Raw genomic sequence first — 14,001 nt, 5'->3', positions numbered from 1 at the left:
AATCTTACTCTTGCACTGTGTCTGTTTCATACCTGCTTCTTGATAAGTACCTTCAACAAGCCAGTCCCACCTTGTTTATGGGGGTGATAATATAATCTTCACTACTGCGCAACAAGCAGTGGCGTCCCATATTATGGATGCTAAGTTTTTCTAAAAAGAAATACTCACATTTCACAACCACTGGATGTCTCAAAGCACTTAACAGCCAATGAAGTACTTTTTGAAGTGGAGTTGCTGTTGTAATGTAGGAAACGCAGCAGCCAAATTGTGCACAGCAAGGTCCCACAAACAGCAATGTGATAGTGATCAGATAATATGTTTTTGTTACATTGGTTGAGGGATAAATATTGGCCAGGACACCGGGGATAACTCCCCTGCTCTTCTTCGAAATAGTGCCATGGGATCTTTTACGTCCAACTGAGAGGGCAGACGGGGCCTCGGTTTAACGTCTCATCTGAAAGACGGCACCTCTGACAGTGCAGCACTCCCTTGGCACTGCCCTGGAGTGTCAGCCTAGATTTATGTGCTCAAGTCCCTGGAGTGGGACTATGAACCCACAGCCTTCTGACTCAAGAGGCGAGAGTGCTACCCACTGAGCCACACCTGACACTACACCAAACACCTGATGTGCAGTGTCTTCATAGTGCAAATTGGATGTACCTGTTGCGCACTAGAATTATTCATCTCCATTTTTTACGTAAATTAGGGAACATCCCCATAATGTGTTTGGAGCACTTATTTAAAAGCTGGACTTTTGATGTCCAGATGCATTTACACTGCAAGATCAGTAAAAGGATTTTGGCTTCACTGTCAGTGTAAATTTGGAGTCAGGGTCCGAGCTGAATCTGGGAGAACGTGGGGTCAGGATCTCTGGAGATAGCAGCCTCACGCCACTTCAGCTTGACATTGCATTGAGCGTAAATCTAGTCAAAACGGAATTGCAAAGGACCCCCTGGAGGCCTGGACACTTAAAAAAAAAGTTAGCTGACCCCAATTTAAATATTAGTTGATCCTGACCTCCCTGCCAACTTGTGGGAGACAGCTGTGAGCGGGCACGCACACAGCTCGTTAAAGGTCAGGTGGGAGCCAAGCAGTATAAACAAGGTGGAAGCCAAACTGCAACTATCAGTCTCACACAGCAGCTGCAGTGTAAACAAAGAGTGCTCAGAAACAGGACTCTCTTTGACCCAAAAATGACATTGTGCAAAGTGACACGGTGTCACTTACAAGTGGCATTACTGCGTTACAACGAAAAGGTCGCCGGTCTTTACATGGAACACCCTTCCCCTTTCGTACAGACACATTTCAATAACGACATCGCGTGGGGAGTGTTCCAACGATTAGATCACCGACCACCATCCAGGTGAAAATGGTGGGTTGCTGTCTGTTGTAAACTGAGCTCGCTTTTGCTGAGTTTTTGAACTCAGTGCCCTACTGCCTTGGGCAAGGACAATGACCACAACAGCTGAGCACAACTACCGCCTCCTCGGCGGAAGGGCCCAGGTTTAAAAAAAAATGCAATATCGCTTTCTCGGTGTCGGATTGGCTGTTGTTGATGTCAGTCTCTTGCGCTGTATGTTCAGGTCCGGTTGCCTGTGGCGGTGCTGCGATAGACGCTGCACTCAGGCCGGTTCTATCTTAACAGTGGCATTGGGTAGGAGGTGGTTGCAGCTAACGGGTGTATTTCACAGGAGGCTTTGCATCAATATGGTTCCTCCAGAAACTCCCCCCTCCTCCTATGGACGGACAAGCTTTCTCTGTGAGATACATGATTCAGCTTAAAGTACCAGCACTGTAAGTATGTATTCGGCAGAGTTACTGCGTAAGAAGTGCTAAATTCTAAAGAATGTATATCCCGTGTAGGAAGTGCTTTTGACTACATCGCATTATTTTTCAGTAAAATCACCTCCTCAAATATCTATCATAATAATGTAAAACACTTGCTTATGGTCTGTGATACCCCATCTTCTACCCTCTGTAAACTTGAGCTTAACCAAAACTCTGCTGCCCGTGTCCTAACTCGCACCCCGTGTCCTAACTCGCACCAAGTCCCGTTCACCCATCAGCCCTGTGCTCCACAATGGCTCCTTGTAACCTACATCTGACCAAGCTTTTGGTCACCTACCCTAATATCTCCTTCTGTGACTTGGTGTCAAGTTTTTGTCTGATAACGCCCCTGTGAAGCTCCTTGGGATGTTTTGCTACTTTAAAGGCGCTGTATAAATCCAAGTTGTTGTTGTTGTAACAGTTATGAGCAACTGCACAAGGATATATTAAAAACAATGTGATGGGGCATTATTTTGGGTTGCAACATGCTCTCTGGAGGGAAGTTTTCTGCAGTGGTTAAGAGTTCTCCTGACATTTTGAGTGTGTTACAGGCTCTTGACATAATTCCACTTCTTTATTTTTGTATTTAGTGTCAGTATAAACCGGTGATGATTGGAACCTGAATAGTTCACATCCTTCATAAAGTAAACAGCTATCTGTACATAGAATTTACAGCACACATGAGCCTCCTCCCACCCTACTTCATTTAACCCTATCAGCATAAACTTCTGTTCCTTGCTCCCTCATGTACTTATCAATACTTTTTGACTTGACTACGCCTTGTGGTAGCAAATTCCACATTATAATCATTCTCTGGATAAAGAAGTTTCTCCTGAATTCTTTATTGGATTTATTAATGACTATCTTATATTTATGGCCACTCGTTTTGGACTCCTGCAAAAGTGGAAACATCTTCTCTACTTCATTAGCATTACTGGTTAAAGAAGAGATTAACACAATTGTAATGAAGGATATTAGCTCTGATGAGGTGGAATCTGTATGGGTAGAATTGAGAAATACTAAGGGGGAAAAAAACATTAGATGGAGTGGTATATAGACCTCCAAACAGTAAGGCGGAGGTTGGGGATGGCATTAAAAGGGAAATTAAAGAAGCGTGCAATAAGGGCACAGCAGTCATCATAGGTGACTTAATCTACATATAGATTGGGCCAACCAAATGAGTAACAATACTGTGGAGGAGGAATTCCTGGAGTGTTTACGGGATGGTTTCCTGGACCAATATGTCGAGGAACCAACCAGAGATCAGGCCATCTTAGACTGGGTATTATGTAACGAGAAAGGATTAATTAGCAATCTTGTTGTACGAGGCTCCTTGGGTCAGAGCGATCATAATATGATTGAATTCTTCATTAAGATGGAGAATGAAGTAGTTGACTCAGACACTAGGGTCCTCAATTTAAATAAAGGAAACTACGATGGTCTGAGGAGCGAGTTGGGTAGGATTGATTGGGGAATGTCACTCAAAGGGTTGACGGTGGATAGGCAATGGCAAACATTCAAAGACCGCATGGATGAACTACAGAATTTGTTCATCCCAGTTTGGCATAAAAATAAAACAAAAAAGGTGACTCAGCCGTGGCTAACAAGGGAAATTAGGGATAGCATAAGATCCAAGGAGAGGACATACAAATTGGCCAGAAAAAGCAATAATCTTGAGGATTGGGACCAGTTTAGGATTCAACAAAGGAGGACAAAGGGATTAATTAAGAAAGGGAAAATAGAATATGAGAGTAAGCTTTCAGGGAACGTAAAAACTGACTGTGAAAGCTTTTATAGATATGTAAAGAGGAAAAGATTGGTGAAGTCAAGCGTAGGTCCCTTGCAGTCAGAATTGGGGGAATTTATAATGGGGAGCAAAGAAATGGCAGACCAACTAAATACATATTTTGGTTCTGTCTTCACAAAGGAGGACATAAATAACCTCCCAGAAATACCGCAGAACATAGGGTCTGATGAAAGGGTGGAACTGAAAGAAATCAGTATTTGTAGGGAAATGGTGTTAGGAAAATTGATGGGACTGAAGGCCGATAAATCCCCAGGGCCTGATAATCTACATCCCAGGGTACTTAAGGAAGTGGCCCTAGAAATAGTAGATGCATTGCTGGTCATCTTCCAGAACTCGATAGACTCTGGAACAGTACCCATGGATTTGAGGGTAGCTAATGTTACCCCACTATTCAAAAAAAGGTGGCAGAGAAAAAGCGGGGAATTATAGACCGGTAAGCCTGACATCGGTAGTGGGGAAAATGCTAGAGTCCATTATAAAAGATGTAATAGCAGAGCACTTGGAAAGCAGTGACAGGATCGGACAAAGTCAACATGGATTTACAAAAGGTAAATCATGCTTGACTAATCTACTGGAATTTTTTGAGGATGTAACTGGTAAAATAGATAAGGGAGAACCAGTAGATGTGGTGTATTTGGACTTTCAGAAGGCTTTCAATAAGGTCCCACATAAGAGGTTAGCGTGCAAAATTAAGGCACATGGGATTGGGGGCAAGGTATTGACTTGGATAGAGAACTGGTTGGCAGACAGAAAGCAAAGAGTTGGAATAAACGGGTCATTTTCCGAGTGGCAGGCAGTGACTAGTGGGGTACCGCAAGGATCGGTCCTTGGACCCCAGCTGTTCACAATATATATTAATGATCTGGACGAGGGAATTGGATGTAATATCTCCAAATTTGCAGACGACACAAAGCTGGGTGGGAGGGTATGCTATGAGGAGGATGTCGTGAAACTCCAGTACGATTTGGACAGGTTGGGTGATTGGGCAGAAACATGGCAAATGCACTATAATGTGGATAAATGTGAGGTTATCCACTTTGGTGGCAAAAACAGGAAGGCAGATTATTATTTGAATGGCAATAGATTGGGAGAAGGGGAAGTGCAAAGAGACCTGGGTGTTCTTGTGCACCAGTCGCTGAAGGTAAGCATGCAGGTGCAGCAGGCGGTTAAGAAGGCAAATGGTATGTTGTCCTTCGTAGCAAGAGGGTTCGAGTACAAGAACAAGGATGTCTTGCTGCGGTTGTACAGGGCCTTGGTGAGACCGCACCTTGAGTATTGTGTGCAGTTTTGGTCACCTTACCTGAGGAAGGATGTTCTTGCCATGAAGGGAGTGCAGCGAAGATTCACCAGGCTGACACCTGGGATGGCAGGAATGACGTACGAGGAGAGATTGTGTCAATTGGGCTTATACTCACTGGAGTTTAGAAGATTGAGAGGGGATCTCATCGAAACCTATAAAATTCTGTCAGGTCTGGACAGACTAGATGCAGAAAGGATGTTTCTGATGGCTGGGGAGCCCAGAACCAGGGGTCATAGGATAAGGGGTAAGCCATTTAGGACTGAAATGAGGAGGAATTTCTTCACCCAGAGAGTGGTGAACCTGTGGAATTCTCTGCCACAGAAGGCAGTTGAGGCCAACTTATTAAATATATTCAAGAAGGAGTTGGATATATTTCTTAAGGCTAAAGGGATATGGGGAGAAGGCAGGGACAGGGTACTGAATTTGGATGATCAGCCATGATCTCATTGAATGGCGGAGCAGGCTCGAAGGGCCGAATGGCCTACTCCTGCTCCTATCTTCTATATTTCTACTCTTATCAAACCCCTTCATCATTTTAAAGGCTTCTATCAGATCATCCCTCGGACTTCTCTTTTCTAGGGAAAAAAGGGCCCCAGCCAGTTCAGTCTTTCCTGTTAGTTATAACCTCTCGGTTCTGGTATCATCCTTGCAAATCATTTTTGCACCTTCTCTAGTACCTCTATATCCTTTTTGTAATATGGAGATCACAAATGTACACAGTACTCCAAGTGTGGTCTAACCAAGGTTCTATACAAGTTTAACATGCCTTCACTGCTTTTCAATTCTGTTCCCCTAGAAATCAACCCCAGTGCTTTGTTTACATTTTTTATGGCCTTGCTAACTTGGGTTGCTACTTTTAATGATTTGTGAATGTGTATCCCTTTGCTCCTCTACCCCATTTAGACTCTAAGGCCGTGAATTTAATAGTGCTTAAAGGACGGGTTTGGAGGCGGGTCGGTAGCGAAAATCTAAAAGATTGACGGCGGGTTACGAACCCACCGCCATCCCGTCTCCACGCTACTTTGGCAAGTGTCGGGTCAGCAATTCCCGACCTGACCCGACACCAAATGGCGGGAGCGGCGCTTAAGGCAGTTAACAGCTTGTCAACTGCCTGGATAATCTTATTTTAACTGGCTGCTGCGATTTTGCAGCTTTTTCTGTGTGTTTCCTATCGTCAGACAAACACGCCAGCTGCATTGTGCTGGGTTTAGCAAGAACCTGAATTGTTGGCAGCTGCTTAAGCAGCTTAAAAGCGGTCCTGCAACATGTCTGAGTTTCAGATGCCACAATTTAGTGCTTTGAGGTTTTGGCAAACATAGAAACATAGACGATAGGAGCAGGAGTAGGCCATTCGGCCCCTCGAGCCTGCTCCGCCATTCAATGAGATCATGGCTGATCATCCAAATTCAGTACCCTGTCCCTGCCTTCTCTCCATACCCCTTGATCCCTTTAGCCGTAAGAAATATATCCAACTCCTTCTTGAATATATTTAATGAATTGGCCTCTACTGCCTTCTTTGGCAGAGAATTTCACAGGTTCACCAATCTCTGGGTGAAGAAATTCCTCCTCATCTCTGTCCTAAATGACTTACCCCATATCCTTAGACTGTGACCCCTGGTTCTGGACTCCCCGACCATCGGGAACATCCTTCCAGCATCTAGTCTGTCTGGTCCTGTTAGAATTTTATAAGTTTCGATGTGATCCCCTCTCATTCTTCTAAACTCCAGTGAGTACAAGCCCAATCGACCCAATCTCTCCTCATACGTCATTCCTATCATCCCAGGTATCAGCCTGGTGAATCTTCGCTGCACTCCTTCCATGGCAAGAACATCCTTCCTCAGATAAGGCGACCAAAACTGCACACAATAATCAAGATGTGGTCTCACCAAGGCCCTGTACAACTGCAGCAAGACATCCTTGTTCCTGTACTCGAACCCTCTCGCTACGGAGGCCAACATACCATTTGCCGCCTTAACTGCCTGCTGCACCTGCATGCTTACTTTCAGCGACTGGTGCACAAGGATGCCCAGGTCTCGTTGCACTTCCCCTTCTCCCAATCTATTGCCATTTAGATAATAATCTGCCTTCCTGTTTTTGACACCAAAGTGGATAACCTCGCATTTATCCACATTATATTGCATCTGCCATGCTTCTGCCCAATCACCCAACCTGTCCAAATCATACTGGAGTTTCTCGGCATCCTCCTCACAGCACACATGCCCACCCAGCTTTGTGTCATCTGCAAACTTGGAGATATTACATCTAGTTCCCTCGTACAGATCACTAATATATATATTGTGAATAGCTGGGGTCCAAGGACCGATCCCTGCGGTACCCCACTAGTCACTGCCTGCCACTTGGAAAAAGAGCTGTTTATTCCAACTCTTTGCTTTCTGTCTGCCAACCAGTTCTCTATCCAAGTCAATACCTTGCCCCCAATCCCATGTGCCTTAATTTTACACGCTAATCTCTTATGCGGGACCTTATCGAAAGCCTTTTGAAAATCCAAATACACCACATCCACTGGTTCTCCCTTACCTATTTTATCAGTTACATCCTCAAAAAATTCCAGTAGATTAGTCAAGCACGATTTACCTTTTGTAAAGCCAAGTTGACTTTGTCCGATCCGGTCACTTTTTTCCAAGTGCTCTGCTATTACATCCTTTTATAATGGACTCTAGCATTTTCTCCACTACCGATGTCAGGCTTACCGGTCTGTAATTCCCCATTTTCTCTCTACCACCCTTTTTGAACAGTGGGGTAACATTAGCTACCCTCCAATCCATGGGTACTGTTCCAGAATCTATCGAATTTTGGAAGATGACCAGCAATGCATCTACTATTTCTAGGGCCACTTCCTTAAGTACCCTAGGATGTAGATTATCAGGCCCTGGGGATTTATCGGCCCTCAATCCCATCAATTTCCCTAACACCATTTCCCTACAAATACTGATTTCTATCAGTTCCTCCCTTTCATTAGACCCTATGTTCCCCGACATCTTTGGGAGGTTATTTGTGCCCTCCTTTGTGAAGACAGAACCAAAGTATGTATTTAATTGGTCAGCCATTTCTTTGTTCCCCATTATAAATTCCCCTGATTCTGACTGCAAGGGACCTACGCTTGACTTCACCAATCTTTTTCTCTTCACATATCTATAAAAGCTTTTACAGTCAGTTTTTATGTTCCTTGCAAGCTTACTCTCATACTCTATTTTCCCCCTCTTAATTAATCCCTTTGTCCTCCTTTGTTGGATCCTAAACTGCTCCCAATCCTCAGGTTTACTGCTTTTTTTGGCCAATTTTTATGTCCTCTCCTTGGATCTTATGCTATCCCTAATTTCCCTTGTTAGCCACAGTTGAGTCACCTTTTTTGTTCTATTTTTATGCCAAACTGGGATGAACAAATTCTGTAGTTCATCCATGCGATCTTTGAATGTTTGCCATTGCCCATCCACCGTCAACCCTTTGAGTGCCATTCCCCAATCAATCCTACCCAACTCGCACCTCATACCATCGTAGTCTCCCTTATTTAAATTCAGGACCCTAGTCTCTGAGTCAACTATTTCACTCTCCATCTTAATGAAGAATTCTATCATATTATGATCGCTCCGACCCAAGGGGCCTCACACAACAAGATTGCTAATTAATCCTTTCTCATTACATAATACCCAGTCTAAGATGACCTGATCTCTAGTTGGTTCCTCAACATATTGGTCCAGGAAACCATCCCGTATACACTCCAGGAATTCCTCCTCCACAGTATTGTTAATAATTTGGTTAGCCCAATCTATATGTAGATTAAAGTCACCCATGATAACTGCTGTGCCCTTACTGCACGCTTCTCTAATTTCCTGTTTAACGCCATCCCCGACCTCTGCATTACTGTTTGGCGGTCTATATACCACTCCCACTAACGTTTTCTGCCCCATGGTATTTCTCAGTTCTACCCATACAGATTCCACATCATCAGAGCTAATATCCTTCCTTTCCATTGTGTTAATCCCCTCTTTAACCAACAATGCTACCCCACCTCCTTTTCCTTTCTGCCTATCTTTCCTGAATATTGAATACCCCTGGATGTTGAGTTCCCAGCCTTGGCCACCCTGGAGCCATGTTTCCGTAATCCCAATCATATCATATTCGTTTACCTCTATTTGCGCAGCTAATTGATCCACCTTATTACGAATGCTCCTCGCATTAAGACACAAAGCCTTCAGGCTTGTTTTTTTAACGCCCTTAGATCTTTTAGAATTATTATTTACTGTGGCCATGTTTGATTTAAACCCTTGATTTCTCTGCCTGTCACTTTTGTTTTTCTCCTTCCTGTGTTTTGCTTTTATCCTTGTTTCCCTTTCCTCTGTTTCCCCACTCAGGTTCCCAACCCCCTGCCATTTTAGTTTAAATCCTCCCCAGAGCACTAGCAAACACTCCCCCTAGGACATTGGTCCCGGCCCTGCCCAGGAATTTGAATCCCTCCCCCTGGCACCATTCCTCTCGCCACGTATTCATCTGAAATATCCTTCTATTTCTAATCTGACTAGCACGTGGCACTGGTAGCAATCCTGAGATTACTACCTTTGAGGTCCTGTTTTTTAATTTACTTCCTAACTCACTATATTCAGCTTTTAGGACCTCATCCCGTTTTTTATCTATATCTTTGGTACCTATATGCACCAGGACAACTGGCTGTTCGCCCTCCCCCTCCAGAATGCCCTGCAGCCGTTCCGAGACATCCTTGACCCTTACACCAGGGAGGCAACATACCATCCTGGAGTCTCGATTGCGGCTGCAGAAACGCCTATCTATTCCCCTTACAATAGAATCCCCTATTACTATAGCTCTCCCCCCCCCCCCCCCCCTCTTTTTCCTCCCGTCCTGTGCAGCAGAGCCACCCCTGGTGCCAGGAAGTTGGCTGCTGCTGCCTTCCCCTGGTAAGCCATCCCCCCCCATCAGTATCCAAAGCGGTATATCTGTTTGAGAGGGGGGTGGCCACAGCGGACCCCTGCACTACCTGCCTGTGCCTAGTACTCTGCCTATTGTTCACCCGTTCCCTTGCTGCCTGTGCCACGTTTATCTGCGGTGTGACCAACTGATTAAACGTGCTATTTACGACGTCCTCAGCATCGCGAATGGTCCAGTATGTATCCAATCGCTGCTCCAGCACCGCAATGCAGTCTGCCAGTAGCTGCAGCTGGACACACTTCCTGCACATGTAGTTGTCGGGGACACAGGAAGTGTCCGAGTTCCCACATAGCGCAGGAGGAGCATACCACTGGGCCGGGCTCTCCTGTCATGACTTACCCTTTAATTAATTGAAATTAAATTAAATTAAATCAAATCAATCCCACCAATTACACTACAGATAAATGATATATTTTAGGGCCCTGGTTTACCAACAGTCCCCGCTACACCACAGAGACCCTAGAAACTATAAACCACAGAGTTAGAGTTTAAAAAAGAAAGAAATACTCACCAACCAATCACTTACCTGCTTTCTGGTGACGTCACACTTCGATTACTTTTTACTTCTCTGAGATTGGAGATTAGTACGCCTACCTGGTCACTGGGGGCCTTTTATACTGCCGCCGCTCCGCGATTCCCGCCGCCGCCACTCGCGCCGCACTGAGGCCTACCTGGTCACTGGGGGCCTTTTATACTGCCGCCGCTCCGCGATTCCCGCCGCCGCCATTCGCGCCGCACTGAGGCCTACCTGGTCTCTTGGAGCCTTTTATACTGCTGCCACTCCGAGATTCCCACCGCCGCCGCTCGCGCCGCACTGAGGCCTACCTGGTCTCTGGGGGCCTTTTATACTTGCCGCTCCGCGATTCCCGCCGCCGCACTGAGGCCTACCTGGTGTCTTGGAGCCTTTTATACTCGCTGCTCCGCGATTCCCGCCGCCTGCGCCGCACTGAGGCCTACCTGGTCTCTTGGAGCCTTTTATACTCGCCGCTACGCGATTCCCACTGCCGCCGCTCGCACCACACTGAGGCATTTTTCAGCTCTACTGATTTTGAGTGTTCAAGCTGAAAACCATCTGCAGTGTGACCTCCTTGGAATATCCTCTGGCCACTTTGTCTGAGTGCAAACAACCTCTATTCCTCGACTGAGATATATTCCAGCGGAATTGGAACCATTTATATCCTCTCATCCTGGTCGTCAGATTCGGAGGAAGAGCAGCCGCGGCAGCAGCACAGCCAGGTACAACAGCAGCACCAACACCCGGAGCGCCAACCTTCTCCTCAGCCACCTGATAATGCATAGGGCAGAGGATGTCATCGCAGGGCTGCCCATCGCCGCAGGAGATACCCCCAACACAGGGTTTACAGGCCGAGGATGAGCTTCCTCAACATGAGTGATCAGCAGTGCCAAAGGAAGCTGAGACTTTCGCGAGATGTAGTCGCTGACATCTGCACAATGCTGCACCAACACCTGGAGCCCAGAGGAGTGGGTGGACACTCCTTACCAGTGGCTGTCAAAGTCACCACCGCACTAAACCTCTTTGCTTCGGGCTCCTTCCAGGGATCAGCTGCAGACATCAGTGGCATCTCCCAGTCAACCGCACACACCTGCATCACGCAGGTTACCGATGCCCTCTTTGCAAAGTCGCACAACTGCATCCACTTCTTCATGGATGAAGCAAGTGTGACCGCATGTGCGGTTGGCTTTGTAAATATGGTAGGCTTCTACGTGGCGCTTCCCCTGTGGCTTCAGAAGATGTAGCGGCACCGTGCTCACTTTGATGCTGCACCTGCTTAGATGCCTTTGGTGGGCGTCCTCTGGGTTTGGGAGCCTGGGAGGGCTCCGCAACAGTCTGCTCCTCCTGCGGCTGTGCAGGAGCTGAGACGACCATCTCAGTTGGGTGTGGAATCTGGGGCTCTGACTGAAGGCTCCGCAGTGGCATGGTTGTGTAAGTGCTTGGAGAGGAGCCCACACTTCCTTGTTGACGGCCACCAACATCCCTCTCGTGGTTCATCCGAACTTCACTGCTAGCAAGTGGCTGGAGAGCACCTTGCTGCACATCAGTGGGGCCATGAGGACCCGTCTCTGTACTGACAGTCCTCAATAGGGGACGTCCATGTACCTCTGGTGTCTCTCCTCAATAGATGCCCATCTATCCTCCATAGCAGACCATCTATTTAGAAGAGTCACCATGCTCTGAGTCTGGCGAGTTTTGTCCTCCATGGAGGTTGCCACCCTCTCCATGGTGGCACGTTCATGCGCCATTGCCTCCACCATGGCAGTGCTCATGTTAGAGATTCTCTGCACACTCGCAGTTACCCTGGATGCAAACCCTGTCAGAGACTCCTGCACTTGTTCCTGGAGTTCCAGCACTGCTCTCTTTCTGGATGGCCCCAGAGGCACAGCGTCTGCATGCAGCTGAGCAGAGCTAGGAGTGTCGTGCGACCTCCAATGAGGATGGTCCACTGCTGTCGCTGTCTCCACCATCTGCTGATGCTCACTTGTGAGCTGTGGTACACAAGCTGACAACACTACTCTATCTCACAAATGACCCACCGAGGTGTGCGTCTCGGTGCTGGGGGCACTGAGTTCTGGTGACGCTGCTCCCTCAGAGGCTCCAAGTTCCTCCTGAGGATTCGCCTGACTCTTCCTCCTGGACAGTGGGGAGGGGGGGGCTCTTGATGGTCCTGTGGGAGAGTAAAGGCCTGAGTTAGACATCTGCTATTTGGGTAGCAGATACATCCTATTGTGCAGATGATCAAAAGTCAATCTCTATGAACATCATTTGCCATTTCAGTCAATCATCATGAAATATAAAAGAGAGGGTTTAAAAGTATTCTGTCATCAGCTTCACCTAATGTGCCCGTCTTTCCGTCCCCCACTTCCAGCTCCTCGCCACCTCCAACTATGTCGTGAGCAGCCTCCTCTGCGCTTGTCAGCGTCACAAGGGATGGTGGTCCTCCTCCTGTCTGCTCTCTCCCTCTTATTGTGGGCTATCTTTTCCTGCAAGGTGGGACACAAGTTGAGTTTTATTGAGATTGATGGAGTGAGTGTGAAGAATCCATAACATTGAAGCTTAGAGGGAGACCAAGATAGAGTGAGGTGCCAAGAGGAAGGAGCCTCCCTGTGCGTTGTTAGTTGTTAACATTGCGTAACAGTGAGAGCGAGTGTGAGGGGTGCATAGTAGAATGGGGAAGTGATTCTGTACAGAGAGAGAGAGGGAGAAGTAAGGGTAAGGTGGGATGTGGCGGAGCAGGCTGACAATGCAGAGTGCTGGTGATGAGAAGAGAAGGGAAGCAGATTGAAGTAAAGTGTGATGTGATGCTCACTTTTGATGAGCACAGAAGATATTAAAGTGTTTTCGGCACTGGACCCATGTGCGTGAACAAACTGACCTAGCGCTGACCTCGGCAATTCGCAGCCAGGCTGCCTTTGTTTGCTGAGGAGGCTTCCTTCGGCCATCGCAAGGGAATAAGATGTCCCTGCGCCCTCTTACTCCCTCCACAAGAACTTGGAGGGAGTCTTCAGCAAATCTTGGCGAAGCCTTTGCCCTTGCAGTAGTCATCATGAGCTGGACGATTCCCAGAGCAGCAGAAACCAAATGAGAAGCTCGGGCTACATGGAGCCCTTTTAAAAACAACTGAATGAGTGACGTCAGCAGAGGCGAGCAGCAGACCCGCTCCCACTCATTGGGCCGGGTAACGCGCACGGCAGGCTTAATGAGCCCACTTAACTCAAAATCGATATTGGGGAGCGGCTGATACCGGCAGCGGGACCGGAATCCGCCCACCAGGCAACCCGACTCCAACCTGTCGCCTCCATTAAATTCGCGGCCTTATTTTCCAAGGAGTATGTGGCCTCCTACCTAAATGCACCACCTCACACTTTTCTATATGGAAATTAATTTGCCATTTACACGCCCAATAGGTATCTGTAGTCTATTGTGGACATTTGTTTTCCTGCTGAAGGATGTATATATTGTAGTGTGACCATACAAAAGGGGTCAGTAATTCTATTAAAAATATATTTAAAAGAACTGCAAATCTGAAATGAGAAAACACAATTCTGAAAATGCATAGGTCAGTCAGCATCTGCAGAGAGAAAATAC

General features: G+C 46.8%; 1 protein-coding gene across 2 annotated transcripts in view; it reads left to right on the top strand.

The window, feature by feature from the left end:
- Positions 1-1,449: 1,449 nt before the first annotated feature.
- Positions 1,450-14,001, top strand: part of meak7 (MTOR associated protein, eak-7 homolog) — a 52,271-nt gene continuing 39,719 nt past the window's right edge. For both annotated transcript variants that reach the window (XM_085991777.1, XM_085991776.1), the window contains exon 1: positions 1,450-1,794. The gene's annotated coding sequence lies outside the window, so the exon portion shown is untranslated. The remainder of the gene's footprint in view (positions 1,795-14,001) is intronic.

The sequence above is a fragment of the Somniosus microcephalus genome, chromosome 6, assembly GCF_052327205.1.
Source record: "Somniosus microcephalus isolate GS21.2 chromosome 6, FLI_Smic_1.0, whole genome shotgun sequence".
Taxonomy (NCBI): Eukaryota; Metazoa; Chordata; class Chondrichthyes; order Squaliformes; family Somniosidae; genus Somniosus; species Somniosus microcephalus.
This window is presented reverse-complemented; position numbering and strand designations above follow the sequence as displayed.